This window comes from Neofelis nebulosa, chromosome X (genome assembly GCF_028018385.1).
Source record: "Neofelis nebulosa isolate mNeoNeb1 chromosome X, mNeoNeb1.pri, whole genome shotgun sequence".
Taxonomy (NCBI): domain Eukaryota; kingdom Metazoa; phylum Chordata; class Mammalia; order Carnivora; family Felidae; genus Neofelis; species Neofelis nebulosa.
Genome location: NC_080800.1, coordinates 103018913 through 103039240, shown reverse-complemented (window position 1 = coordinate 103039240; position 20328 = coordinate 103018913). Strand labels below are relative to the sequence as shown.

The window sequence follows — 20328 nt, the reverse complement described above, 5'->3', positions numbered from 1 at the left end:
GATCTCTACAAACTTTGCCTAATAATGCTGTTAGTGGATTCTATTAGCCCTGAGGATTGAGGGTAATAAGCACAACGGAAGTGTTGCAACACTGGCCCAAAAGCACAAACCTGTTGAAGCAAGTTCCCTGGTCATTATGAAGTTCAAGAGGGATTCTGCAGGTAGGGATGATCTTTTCTAATAGGAATTTAGGCACAAAAATAGGAGTCCAGTAAGAAAATACACAAACCGTTACCAATACATATTTATATCCATGAGATGGGGAAAGCTAAATAAAATCCATCTGCCAAACAATGAGAAAGAATGAAATATGGCCCTTTGTAGCAACATGGATGGAACTGGAGAGTGTTATGCTAAGTGAAATAAGCCATACAGAGAAAGACAGATACCATATGTTTTCACTCTTATGTGGATCCTGAGAAACTTAACCAAAACCCATGGGGGAGGGGAAGGAAAAAAAAAGAGTTTAGAGTGGAAGAGAGCCAAAGCATAAGAGACTCTTAAAAACTGAGAACAAACTGAGAGTTGATGGGGGGGGGTGGGAGGGAGGGGAGGGTGGGTGATGGGTATTGAGGAGGGCACCTTTTGTGATGAGCACTGGGTGTTGTATGGAAACCAATTTGACAATAAACTTCATATATTGAAAAATAAAAATTAAAAATTTAAATTTAAATTAAAAAAAAATCCATCTGCCAAAACTCATATGGTCCACTGGGCAATTTAAAGTGTCAAGGAGCAGTGCAGACAGGTTTTCCTGAATTATATTTTAGACAGGTGGGCAAGCAAAGTAAGCACTCTGTGACCTTGCTAATATTCACCCACTAGTATTGGCTCATAAAGGTTTTTATCAGTAGACTAATGATTCACTGCATGTAGAGTAATCAGTAATGGGAACTTTAGAGTCTCTGGAAGCACTGGATTATTCTTTTAGCCCAACACAGAGTTTTCTTTTTTTATTGAACCAATGTTTAGTAGATTTCCAATATTGTTTTTCCTTTTCTGGGGCCAATTGTTGGACATCTCTAGTCAATTTTTCTAGATAATCATTTGGGGGAACATCCCTTTGGATCAAGACAGATGTTTAGTTGTTCCTTTTTGAGCAGCATTCTTTGCAGAAATAATCTTCAAGGTGGTTTCCATTAGCCTCAAGAGAATCAAGTTTAAAATGTGCAGGGAACTTGATACTGGCCAAAGTGTCTGTAAGAGTATGGCATCTAATAATTCCTGGACATAAAAGCTATTTTTAATTTTGTCTCCACTGGAAATAAGGACACCTTGCTGTTTCCATAGCATTCTAAAGTCATGAGCTACTCCAACAAACCTACTGTTAGTATAGATATTTGCAGTTTTTCCCTTTGGCTAAAATACAGGTGTGATCAAGAGTATACAATTCATCTGTTTGGCCAATTCAGCCAAGGGCAAAAGTGTTGCCTCAATTACTTTAAAAGGAGTTGCAAAAGCATACCCAGCATATTTATCATTTTCACCTTTTAAATAAGAACCATCAGTAAACCATGGAAAATTAATGTTATACAAAGGAGTTTCCTATAAGTGATCATAAGGAGTCAGGAGGTGATCTGTGAGAGTCACAGTCATGAGGAGTATTGTCCATAGAGGAAGGAAGAATGGTGGCAGGGTTCAGATTATTACAGTGAGGGAAAGAGAGTTTGGAATCCAATTTTCACATGAGCCAAGTTAGGCTGAAGCTAACTTGTAATTAGCCTAAAACCTTGTAATTAGCACTTAGTTCGGGGAAGTTCAGGATGCCATGAGGCCTCTTTGGATCTAAATGCAGCCCTCGTTTTGAAATCAGGCACCACAAATATGAAACCTGAGTCTGAGCAATCTGCAGTTTCTCCTCAGAGATTTTGTGTCCTTTTAAGACTAAAAGTTTTAACAAGTGGTTGCTGTCTTCCTGCAAAGAGGCCTGAGAAGGGGAGCAGAGAAACAAATCATCTGCATATTGTAATAAAGTAGAGATTCCAGGTAACTTTATATCACCTAAATCCACTTTTAAGATTTTGGAGAAGGGGTACCTGGGTGGGTCAGTTGTTTAAGCATCCGATTCTGGATTTCAGTTCAGGTCATGATCCTGCGGTTGTAGAAACAAGCCCCTCATCAGGTTGTTCACTAACAGCACAGAGCCTTCTTGGAATTCTCTCTCCCTCTGCCCCTCCCAAATTCACACATATGCACACACTCTCTCACTCTCTCTCTCTAAAAAAATTAAAAAGTTTTGGGAGAAGTAGGAAGGATTTTTGGTGAAACCCTGGGGCATTTCTGTCTAGGTACACTGCTTTCCTTCCCAAGTAAAGGCAAAGAAATATTGACTAACCTTATCCACAGGGAAATCAATTACTGTAAATTTTGATGGAGCAAATAAAAGATGGTGAAATGTCATCTGATTTTCCTGGTTGGCTATTTTGGTTTCTATCAAATTCTAGAATTCTCTCCCCCTTTCAGTAGAAAAACTCCAGCATCGTATTTCTCTAAGGAATCTCAGAAGCAAAGTTATGAGTATCTCTTGGAGGGCCTAAACAAAAGGGAATAGGTTGAGAGATAGAAACCTGTTTATTAGAGATCCCCACTCCGAACCGTCTCAGTACTTCGAGGTAAGGGCTATTTATTTGATAACAGTAGGGTCAAGCATAGAGAGTGTAGCTCCAATGTTGATAAAAATTCTCTAAGCAATTTAAGAGGAAACATTGGTAAAAGCCCCTGTAGTTACTCACAGTTCTGTAGTTGGGGGTTAGGAGGGCACTGGAAAGGCTAGAGGACTGAAGGCACCTAGAATGCTTACATTCAGAACAGTCTTTCTTCCTGTGTCTTGGTTTTTTGCAACAATGGCAGAGGGGTTTGATTTTGTTTAGGGGCTTCCATTTGTTAGAACTGAAAATCAGGGATTTTACTGGTCTTCCTTTTAGTTGAATCCTCTAGAGTATAGGAGAGCCAATTTGCTAAATTAACTGAATCTGGAGTGGACAAAGTTTCCCATTCCATCCTAGCCCTTTTAACTATAAGGGAAAGATCCCAGTTTAGCCCTTTAATGAACATAGAGTTGAAGGCTACCCGAGTGGATTCAACATCCATAAGGAGGCCAGAATTTTCTTTAAAAACAGTTCAGAGGTAACTATAATAGTCATATACAGATTCACTCAGTTTTTCAGTGCAAACATGAATCTTATTCCAATCAACAGGTTTTGGGAAAGCCCTAGGGACTACCAGGTGAAGTCATCCAGCAATTGCCCAGTGTGATTATATAAAACGGCATTGAGTTGGTCTTTCATATAAAGTTCTAGAGATTTCTTCAGGATCATCCCAGTTAGCTGTTTTCATCCAGTGTTGGGCTTGGCCTTTGTCAACAAGCATGTGAACTAGGTGGTACAAATCTGAGGAACCTGGTTGGTAAGTCTGGATGACTATATTAAATTCCTTGGCAAATCTAATTTTAAAAAATTCCTTGGCAAAACTACGAGAATCTTCAATAACTCCAGGAAAATCTTTGACTATGGCTTGTAGTTCAGCCTTAGCCCAGGGGACATGGGAAATTAAGGGCTTAGCATTAGGATCCTCATAAGGTCTAATTTATTTTTTTGAGAGAGAGAGTGTGATTAAGAGAGAGAGAGAGAAAAGAGAAAGAGAATCTTAGGCAGACTCCACACTCAGCACAGAGCCTGACATGGGGCTTGATCCCCTGACCCTGGCATCATGACCTGAGCTGAAACCTAGAGTTGTATGCTAAACCGACTGAGCCACCCAGGTGCCCCCAGAAGGTCTAATTTTGAAGATGTAGTTTTAGGGGCACCTGGGTGGCTCAGTCAGTTAAGCAGCAGACTTCAGCTCAGGTCATGATTTCACAGTTCGTAGGTTCAAGCCCCATGTCAGACTCTGTGCTGACAGATCAGAACCTGGAGCCTACTTCAGATTCTGTCTCCCTGTCTGTTTCTCTCTACCCCTCCCCAGTGTGTGCTTTCTTGCTCTCTCTCAATAATAAGTAAATAAACTTTAAATTTTTTTTTAATTTTTATTTATTTTTGAGAGAGAGAGAGAGAGAGAGAGAGAGACAGAGCACGAGTGTGGGAGGGACAGAGAGAGAGGGAAACACAGAATCCAAAGCAGGAACCAGTCTCCAAGCTGTCAGCGAAGAGCCCAATGTGGGGCTCGAACTCATGAACTGTGAGATCATGACCTGAGCCGAAGTTGGACTCTTAACTGACTAAGCCACCCAGGCGCCCCTAAATAAACAAACTAAAAAAAATCTTTAAAGGTGCCTCTTCTAATCGGTTCAGAGAAGGGAACAAGGAGCATTTCAGAGAAAGAGGGAAGTTCATTGAAAGAATTAGAATAAGGAAGTGGAGGGTGAAAAGAGGTGGGGATAGAGAGGGTATAAAAGAGGATGGGGAGAAAGAGACCTCTGAAGTTTTTTGTCTTCTTTCAGTTGTTTACCTCAGTTAACTTAGAAATGGTCATTTGTAGGGGCGCCTAGGCAGCTCGGTTGAGCCTCCAACTTCGGCTCAGGTCATAATCTCATGGTTTGTGAGTTCGAGCCCTGCATCAGGTTCTGTGTTGATGGCTCAGAGCCTGGAGACTGTTTTGGATTCTGGGTCTCTGGCTTTCTCTATCCCTCCCCACCTTGTGTTCTCTCTCTCTCTCTCTCTCTCTCTTTCCCTCAAAAATAAATAAAACATTAAAAAAAAGAAATGGTAATTTGTAAAGAGGGGATTTTAGAGTCCTTAATATATTTGGAAGCCTCAAAATACCAATTGATATAGGGTTCCCATTTGGTTTTTTTTTATTTGAGAGCCCTGGTTCTAAGAAAAGCAAGTTGGGGAGATCAAAAGTACCCCATGATAGCCATTGGTTCTAAATTATTTTTGGTTAAATTGGCCTAATTAGTTAAAAATGCACATGAAGAGGAACCATAGTTTTTAAGCATAAAACTGGGGTAAAAGAAAGAGGTCCCTCCTGAGAGAATTTAGCAGATTGGGATCCTATTACTCAAAAACAGAGGTTTGAGAAATAGAAGAGTACTCCCCAAGAAGGGCAATTCCTTCATAAAAACAACAAAGGGGCACCTGGATGGCTCAGTTGGTTAAGCATCCAACTTTTGATTTCAGCTCAGCTCATGATCTCATAGTTCATGAGTTTGAGCCCTGCATCAGGCTCTGTACTGGCAGTGCGGGGCCTGCTTGGGATTCTCTCTCTCCTTCTCTCTCTGCCTCTTGCTGTCTCTCTCTCTCTCAAATGAAAAAATCAACATTTTTTTTAAAAAACCAACAAAAACAAGAACAGCTCCTGAATAAAGTCAGAGAGCTCAACGAAAATGAGGGAGCTCATATGAAGGAGGAGACTTACTGAACTGAAAGGAAGAAGACGACTCAGAAGCAAAGAGCACAAGGGGCTCAAGTGGGTTCTTATAACAACCATGTAATGTTGACCTTAGAAAACAAAAGATCCAGTTATTTTACCAGACATTTAGTGTATTCAGTAATAGCAGAAGAATTGCAATTCAGGACAAGCAAACTATGACAAACCATTGGCAAGTCTGGAGAATAGAGGAGAGGAGCCTGCTTCTACAGAAGAAAAGAGGAAGCTGGGAGAGGTTGTTTTGCTGAATTCTCATTGGTTGGGCTGTTCCCGGTCAGGGAGAAATTCTTCCTCCTGCTGGGGTATGTAAAGTAAGCTTCTTTCTCTTGAAGCATGTAAAGTATGATGCTCTAAAAGTAATTCCAAGCTAACCTAACTTACCCTAAATCTCCCCTACTCATCTCAAAATGCATGTAGATATTATAAAAGATCAGGACTTTAGAAACAAAACTGTCCTGTACTTAAGAAAAAGAGGAAACATTTTAAATAGTAATTAGTCTACACTTCTGATAATAGAGATATCTACCACAAAACTCCCAGGAGAAAACACATTTTTCCATCCTTTTGAAATGTAAACACCCCAGTAGATAAAACACTGCCCACAATCACCTGAGACTAAAGAAAAAAAGGGAGGAAAGAAGTTTTTTAATATACAAACTTTTTTAAAGTCTCCTTTGCCCAAACGCTAGTCCACAGCCTTCATAAGATTACTTATCAAAGACCGATACAATCCTTTTTTTTTTAATTTTTTTTGAGAGCAAGAACACGCACACAAGCATGAGTGTGCATGTGCAAGGAAGGGCATAGGGGGAGGGAGAGAAAGAATCTTAAGTAGGCTCCACAGCTGGCTTGGAGCCCGGCATGGAGAACGATGTCATGATTGTGAGATCATGGCCTGAGCCGAAATCAAGAGACGGACACTTAACCAACTGAGCCGCCCAGGCACCCCATAGACAAATACAATTCTTAAGAGTCTTCTCCACAAATATTAGTAAAAATTTTTAGCCATCTGAGCAGGTAGACAATTTACTCCAATTGCAGAAACATAATTTGGATCCAATGGTTATTAAACTAGTGAGTTTGTATTACTGTAATTGATTCATGGCTAAAATTTTAAAACAAAAGCTATAAAGTCTCTATGTGTTTATGTATGTCTATAGATGTATGTCATGTATATGTGATATTTTCCCACCTCAAGATGCTATTGCCAAAATTAAATTTTTAAAGGTTCCATTTAGTTGTGTTAAAGAGAAATAAGTGCTTATCAAAATAAATATTTCTAAGCTCTCACAAATATATTTGAACCTAACTGAAATGTTTGTCAAGTTCACATGATCTGGAATACTCTTCAGTAAATAAAAGCTACTTTAATGTTACTGGTTTAATTAAAAAAGAAACGTTTTCAGAGTTATCAGCATTAAATATAATGCAGATATACAACTTTTATTCTACCTGGATTTATTAGTCAAATAACCTCATGTTATCTCTTTTACAAAATTTGTCAGCAAGAAAAATAATTTAAGACAATGACTAGCTGCTTTAATGTCTCATGAAATTTTCATGAGTAATCTAAATATGATTATTTAAAACATGTGATTTAAATAGATGTAAAAGAGGTAAAAGTTTATAAGTAAACTTTCCAATAATATTTTATAACATCTCTACTTAAGTAGTTTCTAAAATCTTTTTTGGTAACTTTAAACCTTAAAGTTTTAATAAGTTAGGTTAATGATGGCAATTCATTGACTATATAGACCATTTCCAAATAAGATAAAATTCTGAATTATTAGTTACTGAAATAGGTATATCCACTTTTGGATTCTTATTACAGAAAAACTAAAGATATTTGGATCTATCAGTAAATATGTCCTGTGCCACACTGAAAAATTATACAATAAAAAAAGTATAAGCTTCTGGAAATCATGAAATATATTCATAAATTTGCCAATCTAAAGAATTTTGGTATAACAGTTCACAATTGCTTACTTCTTAGGTTTTACTAGAAATTAAAGTTTCTAAGGGTTAAAATTCTAATTAATTCAAAATTAATTAATGAGTTAATTTAATAAATAAAATTAAAGCTACCAGAAATAGTAAGGGAAACATCTCTATGCAAAAAAAGTAGGATGTATCTTTGACTAAAAATAGGTACGAGGTATGAAGATGTGTTTTGTTAAAGGAAAAATAGTAATTTTGTATAAAATATAAAATCTGGTTATGTCTGAATGACAAGAGAATAAAGAACAAACTAAATGGATATAGAAAGTTGGGAAGAGAGAGGGGGGAAAAATCTTACCTTGGGTTGTCAAGCTGGCTAAAATTGAATAATTTTCTTTAAGAGCTTTAAAAAATAATTTTAATAAAAATTGTACTTATGGGGCACCTGGGTGGCTCAGTGGGTTGGGTGTCCAACTTCTGCTCAGGTCATAATCTCACGGTTCGTGAGTTCAAGCCCCACATCGGGCTCTGTGCTGACAGCTCAGGGCCTGGAGCCTGCTTCAGAGCCTGGAGCCTGTCTCCCTCTCTCTCTGCTCCTCCCCCACTCATGCTCTGTCTCTCTCTCAAACATAAACATTAAAAAAATTTAAAAAATTGTGTAGTTATGTTTATGTAAAACTAAAACTTAATATTCTTTCATGTGCTAAAAGGACAAAGCTTTCTTGGACTATTGATCTGCTCCTGATAACAGATTGTGAAAGGCTTTTCTTTACCTTTTAAGTAATCTGACTAGAAAACAAAGATTAAATCTGTGCTTTATCAAAATAATTTACTGTTTCATGCAGTCTTATTAGGTCTTTGATTACTTAAAACTGAGTCTTCTCAACGTTTAATTAAAAGAGCTAAGTTTTGCTTACAACTATGTAACCTTTTGTATCTGCGTTTAAGTTGTGCCTGCGTTTAAACTGTCACTTTGGTTAAATGGATAATTAAGTATTGTTTTATAGTGATCTACAATCCTATTTAATCGAGTACTTTTAAACCATTTGATATTTCTGACAAATCTACCCAAAATCAAATTCAAAATGAAGTCATTTGGGTCTTGAACTAACTTTGAGATTTCCAGAGGGTCCATGGAACATCTCAAAGTCTTGTTCTCTCTCCTAGAAAAAGAGATGTTTAACTAATTAGGCTTGTTTATGTTAAATTATATGGGGAACATTGTCATTCTAAGAAGTGATGTTTAACCTTCTTAAGGTTAAATTCATATGGGTATGAGTTATTAATATAAGTGTTAACAGAAGTTATATAAAATTCCTAAAATTCTGACATGTAATGTTGTTATTAATTCCAGTTATTAATATTCCATATTAAAATGTGCGTCATAGAAATAACCAAATCTCTTGTCAATTGCATTATAATGAACTCATCAGATCTTTTTTTTTTTTTTAAAGATTTTTTTTTTCAATGTTTATTTATTTTTGGGACAGAGAGAGACAGAGCATGAACGGGGGAGGGACAGAGAGAGAGGGAGACACAGAATCGGAAACAGGCTCCAGGCTCTGAGCCATCAGCCCAGAGCCTGATGCGGGGCTCGAACTCACGGACCGCGAGATCGTGACCTGGCCGAAGTCGGACGCTTAACCGACTGCGCCACCCAGGCGCCCCTCATCAGATCTTTAATCATGGCCATTTTTAAGTCTTTTGCCATTTATACACAGTTGTCGTTTAACTGATGCTTTTGTAAAAATGTTCCTGGAAAAGTACTTCATCTTCAAGGAGACTCATGGAAGGGGCTGTAACAAGTACATGTTTCTGATAACTTTCAGATCACACTACTAGACTGGGTAAGAATTTACATAACTCTAATGAAGAACATGACATCTTCGTTAAACTGCTAATAAAAGATGAAGAAAAAAGGAATTAATTACATGGGACTGAATGAACTGATAAAGATGACTACATGATTTAAATGACTTCTTGAAACATTGGTTCTTTAATATTTTGTTTTTCTAAATTTAAGAAAATGTTTTCTCTTTTCTCTTAAACTATCACCAGTTTGGTAAAGTATACCTTTGTGAACAAAGATAAAACAATTATTTTTTTCCCTACCTAGTCTCACCAGAATTCATAAACTCTTAGTGAGTATTCTTATTTTTGTGGTAGTATAGCTATTTGCATAGGTTCCATAAGAATCTGTTCTCCTTGTAACATGATGTAATTAAAAACAATGGTTATATTACCAAGGCTTTGACTGGAATATCATATTTGAAAAAGATGTACATAGACTCAGATATTACCAGAAAGCTTTAAGGAGCTAAAGCTGACTTTAAGGAACAAATAAATCTCCTTGGAAAAATAGCCTGGTACCTTGTTTACAGGGTTCTGGGCAACCTTATCAGGTGAGTAAGGAAGGTTTCTTCCTGCAGGTTCAGGAAACTTACGATATTTTGGGGAACCTCAAGAAGAGAGGAATTAACCCAAATGTGTAGGTACTGTAGGTCAAGTCTGATATTAAACCCTTGGCTTGGCTTCCTAGCTTCAAGAGGCTTTTAACAGTGAAACAGACTTAAAAGAGCCTATATGGTCAGTCACTATTCTTGCTGTATTTATGAAAATAATCAGGCAAAGTTTAATGAGACTAGACTTACTTTGCAAACAAATTAGTCTTACTTTGATAGAAATAGAGGTAACTGTAGAGAGAAAAATTGTTTTCAGTAAAATCTGTAACACACTCTTGTGGATATCAGATTCTAGTCTTATTCATTGTCTTTGAGGTTTTGTTGTCTACCTGTAAACTGGACTAGACTATCCTGAATTCTTCCAGTTTTTTCCAATATCTGACCACGACTATCCAAACTAACATTTCCAGTTTTTTTCCCACATTTCTGACTTGAAATGATTGAGAACTAAAATTGCCCTTTTCCTGAAGCCATGCAAGCTAAAACTGGGCAACTTGATATAAACTTCAGAGAAATTACAACAGCTCATGTATGGACAATTTTCATGTCTTATTGCTGTGTGGGCCACTCAGAAAGATCACCAGAGACATTCAAACTACAAACTAGGAAAATCTGTAAAATTTCCACTGCCTGCCTTCACTCCATCTAAAGATGCTTTGAGCTAGACATCTAGAATTGTTTTTACTTTTCCTCAGGACTCAGATGGGATTTTTTTAGTCTGCTCTAACCATTAACCATTGTTTTCCTTTGTTTTCATAGAAATACTTCTTATTAAATACCTGGTACAGATATTTACACCATATAGGCCTAATTTTGGGAGCCTACCTACATCACTGCCTCCTGAAATGAAACACAGTTGTTTAAGTGAACTGACCTATTTTTAAGACTAAGAGATTAGTTCAGTTAAATAGAATGATCTGCCAACTAAGCTTCTGCATTGTGAAATTCCATGCAAGTTTCAAAGGCAGGACTGAGGTAGAGCAGAATATGCCACCCTAAAATATGCCACCCTGGCATACTTATTATTTTGAAATAAAGTTACTTAAGAAACAACTGGTACAGAAACGACACTGTAATCCTCCTTTGTCCCCCTAAAAGGAGGAAATAAATCTCCCACATGAAAAGTACTCTTCCTGAAACAGAAGGGCAGAAGGTATCTTTATCTCCATGAATAGGGAACTTAGGGCTGAAAAGGCTATCTAAACAAACTTTGTCACTTCTTCACTAATTTACTACCCCAAAACAAACCTTCTCATCTTCTCAATTCTTCACAAATATATTGTTTCTTTATATAGAAGGTATAAAAGGTGGCTGCTTTGGACACTTCTTTGAGTCTCCTATTTTTATGGAGCTCCGGGACATATGACATTAAATTTTTCTCCTATTAACTTGTCTTACATCAATTTAATTAATGGGCCAGCCACAAACCTAGGAGGGAAGAAGGGAAAAGCTGTCCACCCTTACACAGCCTGTTGTGTACCCTGTACATGAGTAAAGGGAGAACCCGGTAGCTATGGAGGATTACAAAGCTCAAACCATTGGGGAAGACTGGTGAGGGGCTCTAGAAAGAGAACCACTGTGATAGCTGAGCGGATAAGGAGGAAAGGGAAGCCAGACCAAGATGTTCTGGAAAAATAAGGAGCTATCAAGGGCAGGAGGCTACAGTGAGGATGAGAGACATGATTCTGTAAAGAGGAGGGCAAGACATTTCTGATTTCAGCATTTGAAACTGGAATACTCTGATGGATGATGAGACCGTGTTTGTGAATATGTATGGGAAAAGTGAACTGTGAATGTTGAATCTCATATGTTTCTGAGGGCTTCCAGAGGATACCACAAGCCATGTAGAGAGGTTTACCATCATGCAGTGGGGGGAAGGGAGCTGCCCTTTGCTCAGCTCCTTCTCTTACTTCTCAGTTGCCATACTGTCCTCAAGCTTAGCTTACTGTCTTGCATAGTTCCTGCCTCACTTGCTCTCACAGTAAACATTAAAGTTTCTCTTCTAAACATTAAAGCCAACTCCTTCACCTATGATTTAGATTCCAGCCTCTCCCATCTCTTCAGGGAGTTCAATTCAGTCATGTTCTCTCCACTCTCTTCTCTATTTCAGTCTCTTCCTCTCTACTATCTCCTTCCCCATCATGGTATAAACATGTTCAAGCTTTTTCTATGCCGTATAATGTTCTTGTCTACATTCCTGGTACCTTAATTTCCACCTATAAAGCTACAAAAAGTATTCTAAGGGCTCCACCAGTGACCCTCTCCCCTCTCTTAATCCAAGTTTCTTCTGACTTGAAATTTCTGTGGCCTTTGACTATGTTGACCACCGTCTTTTTGAAATCCAATCCTCCTTTTTCTTCTGGGACACCAAACTCTCTTGACTTTTCTCCTATCTTTATGGATGCTCCTTCTTAGTTTCCTTTTGCTACCTGGTGTGCTTCCATTCACTCCTAAATACTGGCATCTCCCTGAGTCTTGTCCTCAGACCCTTTTTTTTTTCCAGGCACTTTCCATCATTTCAGACGTTCTTTCTATCTTATCCTCCTATTCCATTGTTCTCAACTACCATTATTAATTGCTAAAGACTCCCACAACTTTCCAGTCCTTCTCTGTGTCCTAAACTTCAGATTCACCTAAATAACAACTTCCTAGAAACCTTTACCTGGATATTTCATAGGTACCTTATTCTCCACAAGTCTTAAGTCATCAACACTACTTTGGATGAATGACTTGCCAAGTTTCTTAACATTTCTGAGGATCCGCTTCCTCAATGAGTTGTTGCAAAGATGAAATAAGAATACATATATTCTTGGGACGCCTGGGTGCCTCAGTCTGTTGGGTGTCTGACTCTTGATTTCAGATCTCATGGTCATGATGTGGAGCCCTGTGTTGGGCTCTGTATTGAGTATGGAAACTGCTTCGGATTCTCTCTTTCTCTGTCATGCTCTCTCTCTGTCTCTGTCTCTGTCTCTCTCTCTCTCTCTCTCTGTCTCTCTCTCCCTCTGCCCCCTCACCCACTTGCTCTCTCATTCGCTCTAAAAATAATATATATTCTCATATATGTATGTATATGTATTCATAGATATATTCTTATATATATGTAAATGTATTCATATATATGTAATTGTTATTTTCATCATATCATCCTTATTACTATTAAAGAAGCCTTCTTGCAGAAGGTGGGACTTTATCTGGAAAGAAGGATTTGAACAACAGGTAGAATTTCAATGAGGATAGTGAGGGGGAAAACAAAGATGAAGTTGACAAATGATGTTTCTCTGTTATTTACTAATCAACTGCTTGGCCAAGATTTATTCCAGGTCACCCTGTCCTGCCATATTCAGTTGAATTATATTACTCAATTCATATGACAACTGCCTCTTGTGCTTTCATTCCATTATGTTTTTAGAAGCTGTCATCTGGTCCCCCACCTACCTGCATTCTACATTTCAGCTATTTCCATGGATGCTCTTTACTAGAGCTACACATCTAATACCACCAAGGATGCACCATGTGTGTACTGGCATTTGTGATATTTCCAGGATCTATGTTGCCTTCTGGTTGCTGAAGGCATCATCTGCCTCTGATCAGAAACAAAACATATTCTATATATGAAAGTAAAAACAGTAACATAGAATTAAGCATAGAATTAAGACTACACATGGAATATACAGAAAAATAAAAATACATATTAAGGGGATATAGTTATGAGGGTAAACAATTTTGTATATAATTATTATTGCTTCTTAGGTCAGTAATAGAAAATAAAAAGAAAGTAGAAAATTCTGGCATGACCTTGAAATATTAAAAAGCCACATTGATCTAGTTCTTTATATAGATGACCAGATAGATAACAGCTTTCCCTAAAAATAATGTTTTATGTTTGGACCAATTCAACTTGCCAAGTGTTGAATAAATATTATAAGTAGCAGTACTATTTTTTCTAGCTATATAAAAAATCATTCAGGTGTAAGAGGAGCAATTATCAATGTTACCAGCTCTAATTTTCAAATTGGCACTAATAATTGTTGCATATTAAGTGAAGGTAGAAGTGATTCCATTTACACTAAAAGTAAAGTTGTTCACTGATGATCTTTTCAATAGCCATTTACATATTTATGTTATAAACAATACTAATGGTGCTAATAAAAAGTTTTCTCTTCTACACTTTTTATATAGTAATAAACAATACATAACTTTTCAGTACTTACTATGTGCTACATGCTGTGCATACTCAGTATGCTTTATCTTAGGCAGTCATCACCACAATCATGTAAGTTAAATAACAGTATCATCTCCATTTTTTAAATAAGCAAATTAGGGCTTAAGAAAGCTAAATAACTTTTATAAGAGTCCACAGATAATGTGTCGGGAAGCCAGAACTAATACCTTGATTATTTAAACACAAAACCCATGCTCCTAATATTACATGCCTGCAATGACATATTTCCCCAGAACTGAGACCCAAAATAATAAAATCAATGTATGATACATGTGCTAATACATGTGCAAAAGTCATACTATAAAAGAAAATGTCTTTCACTCCAAAAGCAAGAGCAAATCTTGCCTATAACCTAGTAGGTAGCCTAAACATATTTTTTTTAAATGAGTCAAATGAAGATCAATGAACACTTTGAAACATAGGAAAGCAAGAATCAGAAAGTACAAATTGGAATTTCCATTAAAACCTATCCAATGAAGAGGGTGTTCTAACGAATGGATGGTAACTTTCCAGTCCCCTGGTCAGATCTATGATTTAGTGGAGACAGGCACCAGACAAAATTCCATGAAAATCATCCAACTAATTCCAGTTGTTTTCATTACATGTTCACCAATCATCTGATAATATAGACTTCCAGCATAACTTACAAATGTGGAGGAAACCCCATGATCATCAAGCTAAGTGTTGCAGTCTACTTGATAGTTATGCTTATCATTGTAAACAATAAACCAGCAGATTTTAGACATTGATCCCTTTTGAATTAATCTAGTGTAAATTAGTGTCTGAGAAATTGGTAACATTTATGTACCTGACCAAAGTGAGCAACTAATCTACAGAACTGAAAAGTATATACTAGAATAGTGTGTCCCCACAAAGATATATCCATCCTAGGTGATAACTCCATGTCATGACTCATGCAGCCACAAGTTCACCTACCTGACCTAGACTGATCAAGAAAAACACTATAATTTCAGGGAAAGTCATATATGTGAACCATTTTTAATGTTTCTCATAGTCTGAAATCCCTACAAAACAATTGAAATTACAAATAGTCATGTCCAATATAGCAACATGGGAAGACCCAGAACTCATTTCCTTTCACAGGCACTGTGAACCAGTGGCTAATTGAACAGTATCTGCACAAGAAATAGTAGAGGGACCACATAGAGAAAAGTAGGAAAAACAGAGACACAGTAATTATTAGAAGCCCACTCCCAAGGCAATGACCTCTACTAGGGAGGAATATCACTGAGGGGACTTCATGCAGACTCATCCAACCTGGGGCACTGCTAAAAAAAAAAACATCAATTTAAAGGGCAACTAGACTGTAATTGAAGATAATCCATTTGCTAACACTAGAGCATGTGCAAAGAGTTGGGGAACTACTAGAACTCCCCAAGGTTGAAGGTGCAGGAAAATACCATTGTTTATGTTCCCCCCCTCCACCTTAACAGGACAGATAGGAGCTGGGACCACTTTGGCTTGCCAATTAGGGCCACCCCTGTGAGCCCCAAGCCTTTATCCTGTGCCAATTCCAGCTGTTCCCACTAAGGTGGCCCTCCACCAGTGCCCACCCCAGCTCCAGCAGTCACAAGATGGCCCCAGTACACCATGCCCCAGGAGCCCTAAAGCCCATGCACAACCCAGGTGTCCCATCAGAATTACTGTAGCACAAAGTGCACCAAGACAACCCTGGTCCATGCCCACCTTAACTCTAGCTGTCCTGCCAGGTGGCCTGGGCAAAGCACACCCCAGGACACACCCATCCCACTCCCACTCCAGTTTCAGTAATTTCACCAGGTTGCGCTAGCATGGTGTGGCCCAGGACACCCTGTCCCACACAGCTCATGCCTGAACCAGCTCCAGCCAACCAGCTAAAACCACCAGAACATGCAGTCTAACACAAGGGATGTTCTTACATAATGCCATTCCTTCAAGACCAGGAGAGGTAGCTGTTCTGCCTAGTTCTAGAAACAAACACAGAAAGTCAAACAAAATGAGGAGAAAGAAGTTTATTTTCCAAAAAAAGAAAAAAATAGAACCCCAGGAAAAAACCCTAATGAAATGGAGATGAGTAATTTAACTGATCAAGAGTTCAAAATAATGACCACAAATATACCAAACTCAGAAGATTGAAGGAACACAGTGAGAACCTCAACAAAGAGAAAACATAAAAAAGTGCCAAACAGAAATCACAGAGTTGAAGAATAGAATGATCACTGAAAAATACACCAGAGGGAATCAACAGCTTATTAGATGATACAAAAGAATGGATCAGGGATCTGGAAGGTGGAGTACTGGAAATCACACAGAACAGAAAGAAAAAAAAATTCTGTTTAATGAGAATAAAGGAACTCTAGGACAACATTAAGCATACTAACATTCATATTGTAGGAGTCCTAGAAAGAAAAGAGAAAGAGAAATGATAAGAGAACATATTTGAAGTAATAATGGCTGAAAACTTCCCTAATTTTGGAAAGAAAACAGACATCCAAGTCCAGAAAGTACAGAGACTCCCAAACAAGATGAACCCAAAGAAATCCATATGAAGACATATTATAACTAAAATGGCAAAAGCTGGGGCGCCTGGGTGGCTCACTTGGTTAAGCATCCAACTTTGGCTCAGGTCATGATCTCACAGTTCACAAGTTTGAGCCCTGCATCAGGCTCTGTGCTAACAGCTTGGAGCCTGGAGCCAGCTTTGAGTTTTGGATTCTGTGTCTCCCTCTCTGTCTGCCCTTACCCCCACTTGTGCTCTCTCTCTCTCCCTCTCTCAAAAATAAATAAACATTAAAAAAAATAAAGTGGCTAAAGATAAAGATAAAGAGATTATCTTAAAGGCAGCAAGAGAAAAACAAATAGTCACAAACAAGGGAAACTCCATAAGACTATCAGCTGATTTTTCAGCAGAAACTTTACAAGTCAGAAAGGAGTGGCAGGATATATTCAAGTGTTGAAAGGGAAAATCTTACAACCAAGAATGCTCTACCTGGCAAGATTATCATTCAGAAATGGAGGAAAGATAAAGAGTTTCTGAGACAAGCAAAAGCTAAGAATTAATCACCACTACACTGGCATTATAAGAAATGTTAAAGGGTGTTCTTTAAGTGGGAAAGTAAGGCCATGAATACAAATAAAAAAATATATGAAAGAAAAAAGTCTCACAGATGAAAGCAAATATAGTAAAGGCAGTAAATCAGCTACTTTATTATTTTTTTTTTAATTTTTTTTTTCAACTTTTTTTTTTAATGTATTTTTTTTGGGACAGAGAGAGACAGAGCATGAACGGGGGAGGTGCAGAGAGAGGGAGACACAGAATCGGAAACAGGCTCCAGGCTCCGAGCCATCAGCCCAGAGCCTGACGCGGGGCTCGAACTCACGGACCGCGAGATCGTGACCCGGCTGAAGTCGGACGCTTAACCGACTGCGCCACCCAGGCGCCCCTAAATCAGCTACTTTAAAAGTTAGTATGAAGGTAAAAAGACAAAAATAGTAAAATCAACTCTAACTACAATAAGTAGTTAAGGGACACACAAAATAAAAAGATGTAAAATAAGTGTCAAATGCATAAAGCATGGCGGGGTGGTGAGTAAAAAATGTAGTGCTTTTACAATGAGTCTGAGCTTAAGCAACTATCAGCTTAAAATATACTGCTATTTATATAGGTCAATACATGTGAACCTCGTGATAACCTTAAACCAAAAATCTACAGTAGATACACAAAAAATAAAGAGAAAGGAACCCAAACATAACATTAAAGAAAACCATCAAGTCAAGGGGAAGGGACCAAGCAAGGAAGAAGGGAATAAACTACAAAAACAACCAGAAAACAATAATCAAAATGGAAACAAGTACGTGCCCACCAATAATTACTTTAAATGTAAATAGGCTAAATACTCCAATTAAGAAACACAGGATGGCTGAATGGATAAAAAAAAAAAAGGCTTATTTAATATGATGCTTATAAGAGACTCACTTCAGTTCTAAAGGCACACACATATTGAAAGGAAAGGGATGAAAAGATATTCCATGCAAGTGGAAACAGAAAGTTCATGTAGCAATAACCATATCAGACAAAATAGACTTTAAAATAAAGACTGAAAGAAAAGACAAAGGACATTATATCATGATAAAGAGATCAATCCAAAAAAAGATATAACATTCATGAATATTTATGCACACAACATAGGAACACCTAAATATATAAAGCAAATATTAATAGACATAAAGAGATAAATTGACAGTAATACAATAATAGTAGAAAATTTTAACATCTCACTAACATCATTGCAAAGATGATCCAGACAGAAAATCAATAAGGAAATATTGGCTTTAAATGACACATTAGACCAGGATGACTTAATAGATATTTATAGAACATTTTATTTTAAAACTACAGAATACGCATTCTTTTCAAGTGCACATAGAACATTCTTTAGGATAGATCACGTTAGGTCACAAAACAAGATTCAGTAAACTCAAGATATTGAAATCATTTTGATGCTTCACTCAAGCATCTTTTCTGACCACAATGGTATGAAACTAGAAATTAAGTAGAAGAAAAAAACCTGGAAAAACACAAACACATATGGAAACTAAACAACATGCTACTAAACAACCAATGAGTTAATGAACAAATCCAAGGAAATAAAAAAATACCTTGAGACAAAGGAAAATGAAAACATAACTTTTGAAAGTCTATGGGACACAGCAATAGCAGTTTTAAGAGAAGTTTATAGCGATATAGGCTTACCTCAAGAAACAAGAAAAAGCCCCCAAAACAATATATATACTCAAAAGAACTATAAAAAGAACAAGGGCCAAAGTTAGTAGAAGGAAGAAAATAATAAAGATCAAAGCAGAAATAAATGAAATAGACTAAAAAATAGAAAATATCAATGAAAATAAAAGCTGGTTCTTTGAAAAGATAAACAAAATTAAAAAAAAAACCTCTAGCCAGACTTATGAGAAAAAAGAGGGCCCAAATAAATAAAATCATAAATGAAAAGGAAGTTACAACTAATACCACAAAAATACAAAGGATCTTAAGAGACTACTGAAAACAATTATTTGCCAACATATTGGGCAACCTGGAAGAAATGGATAAATTCCTAGAAAGACACAACTTTCCAAGACTGAATCATGAAGCAAAAGAAAATCTGAATAGATTGATTACAAGTAATGAAACTGAATTAGTAATTTTAAAACTCCCAAGAAAAAAATTTCAGGACCAGATGGTTTCACAGGTAAATTATACCAAACATTTAAAAAAGAGTTAATACCTATGCTTTTCAAACTTTCCAAAAAATTGAAGAGGATGGAATGCTTTCAAACTCATTTTATGAGGCTAACATTACCCTGATACCAAAGCCAGATGAAAACACTCCAAAAAAAAAAAAGAAAATTATAGGTCAATATCCCTGATGAACATTGATGCAAAAATCTCAACTGAATATTAGCAAACCAAATTCAACAATGCATTAAAAGGATCATACAACATGATTAAGTACAACTTATTCCATGAATTCAAGGAAGGTTCAACATCTACAAATCAATCAACATGTTACACCACATTAACAAAAGAAAGGATAAAATCATATGATCAGATCAATAGATGCAGAAAAAAGCATTTGACAAAATTCAATATCTGTTCATGATAAAAACTCTCAACAAAGTCAATTTGGAGGGAGCATACCTCAAAGTAATAATAGCCATATATGACAAACCCAGAGTTAACATCACACTCAATGGTGAAAAGTTGAAAGCTTTTCCTCTAAGATCAGAAATAAGACAAGGACACCAATTATCACCACTTTTATTCAACATAGTATTGGAAATCTTAGCAACAGCAATTAGGCAAGAAAAGGAAATAAAAGGCATCTAAAATGGAATGGAAGTAAAACTGTCACTATTTGCAGATGACTTGGCATTATATATAGAAAACCCTAGGGGCACTTGGGTGGCTCAGTTGGTTAAGTGTCTGACTCTTGATTTCAGCTCAGGTCATGATCTCATGGTTCATGAGTTCAAGCTCCCCATCAGGCTCTGTGCTGACAGCATGGAACCTGCTTAGCATCCTCTCTCTCCCTCTTTCTGTCCTTCTCCCACTTGCTCTCTCTCTTTCTCTCTCTCTCTCTCTCTCTCTCTCTCTCAAAATAAATAAATAAGCTTAAAAAAGAAAACCCTAAATACTCTACCAAAAACTATTAGAATAAATGAAGTAAAGTTGCAGGATAGAAAATTAACATAAAGAGATCAGTTGCATTTTTATATACTAATGAGCTATCAAAAAGGGAAATTAAGAAAAAACCCCATTTATAAATTGCACTAAAAAAATAA

The 20328-nt window shown here is 37.0% G+C and overlaps 1 pseudogene; it reads left to right on the top strand.

Moving 5' to 3' along the window:
- LOC131502136 (large ribosomal subunit protein eL18-like) overlaps positions 1-20328 on the top strand; it is a 60726-nt pseudogene that overhangs the window by 3466 nt on the left and 36932 nt on the right.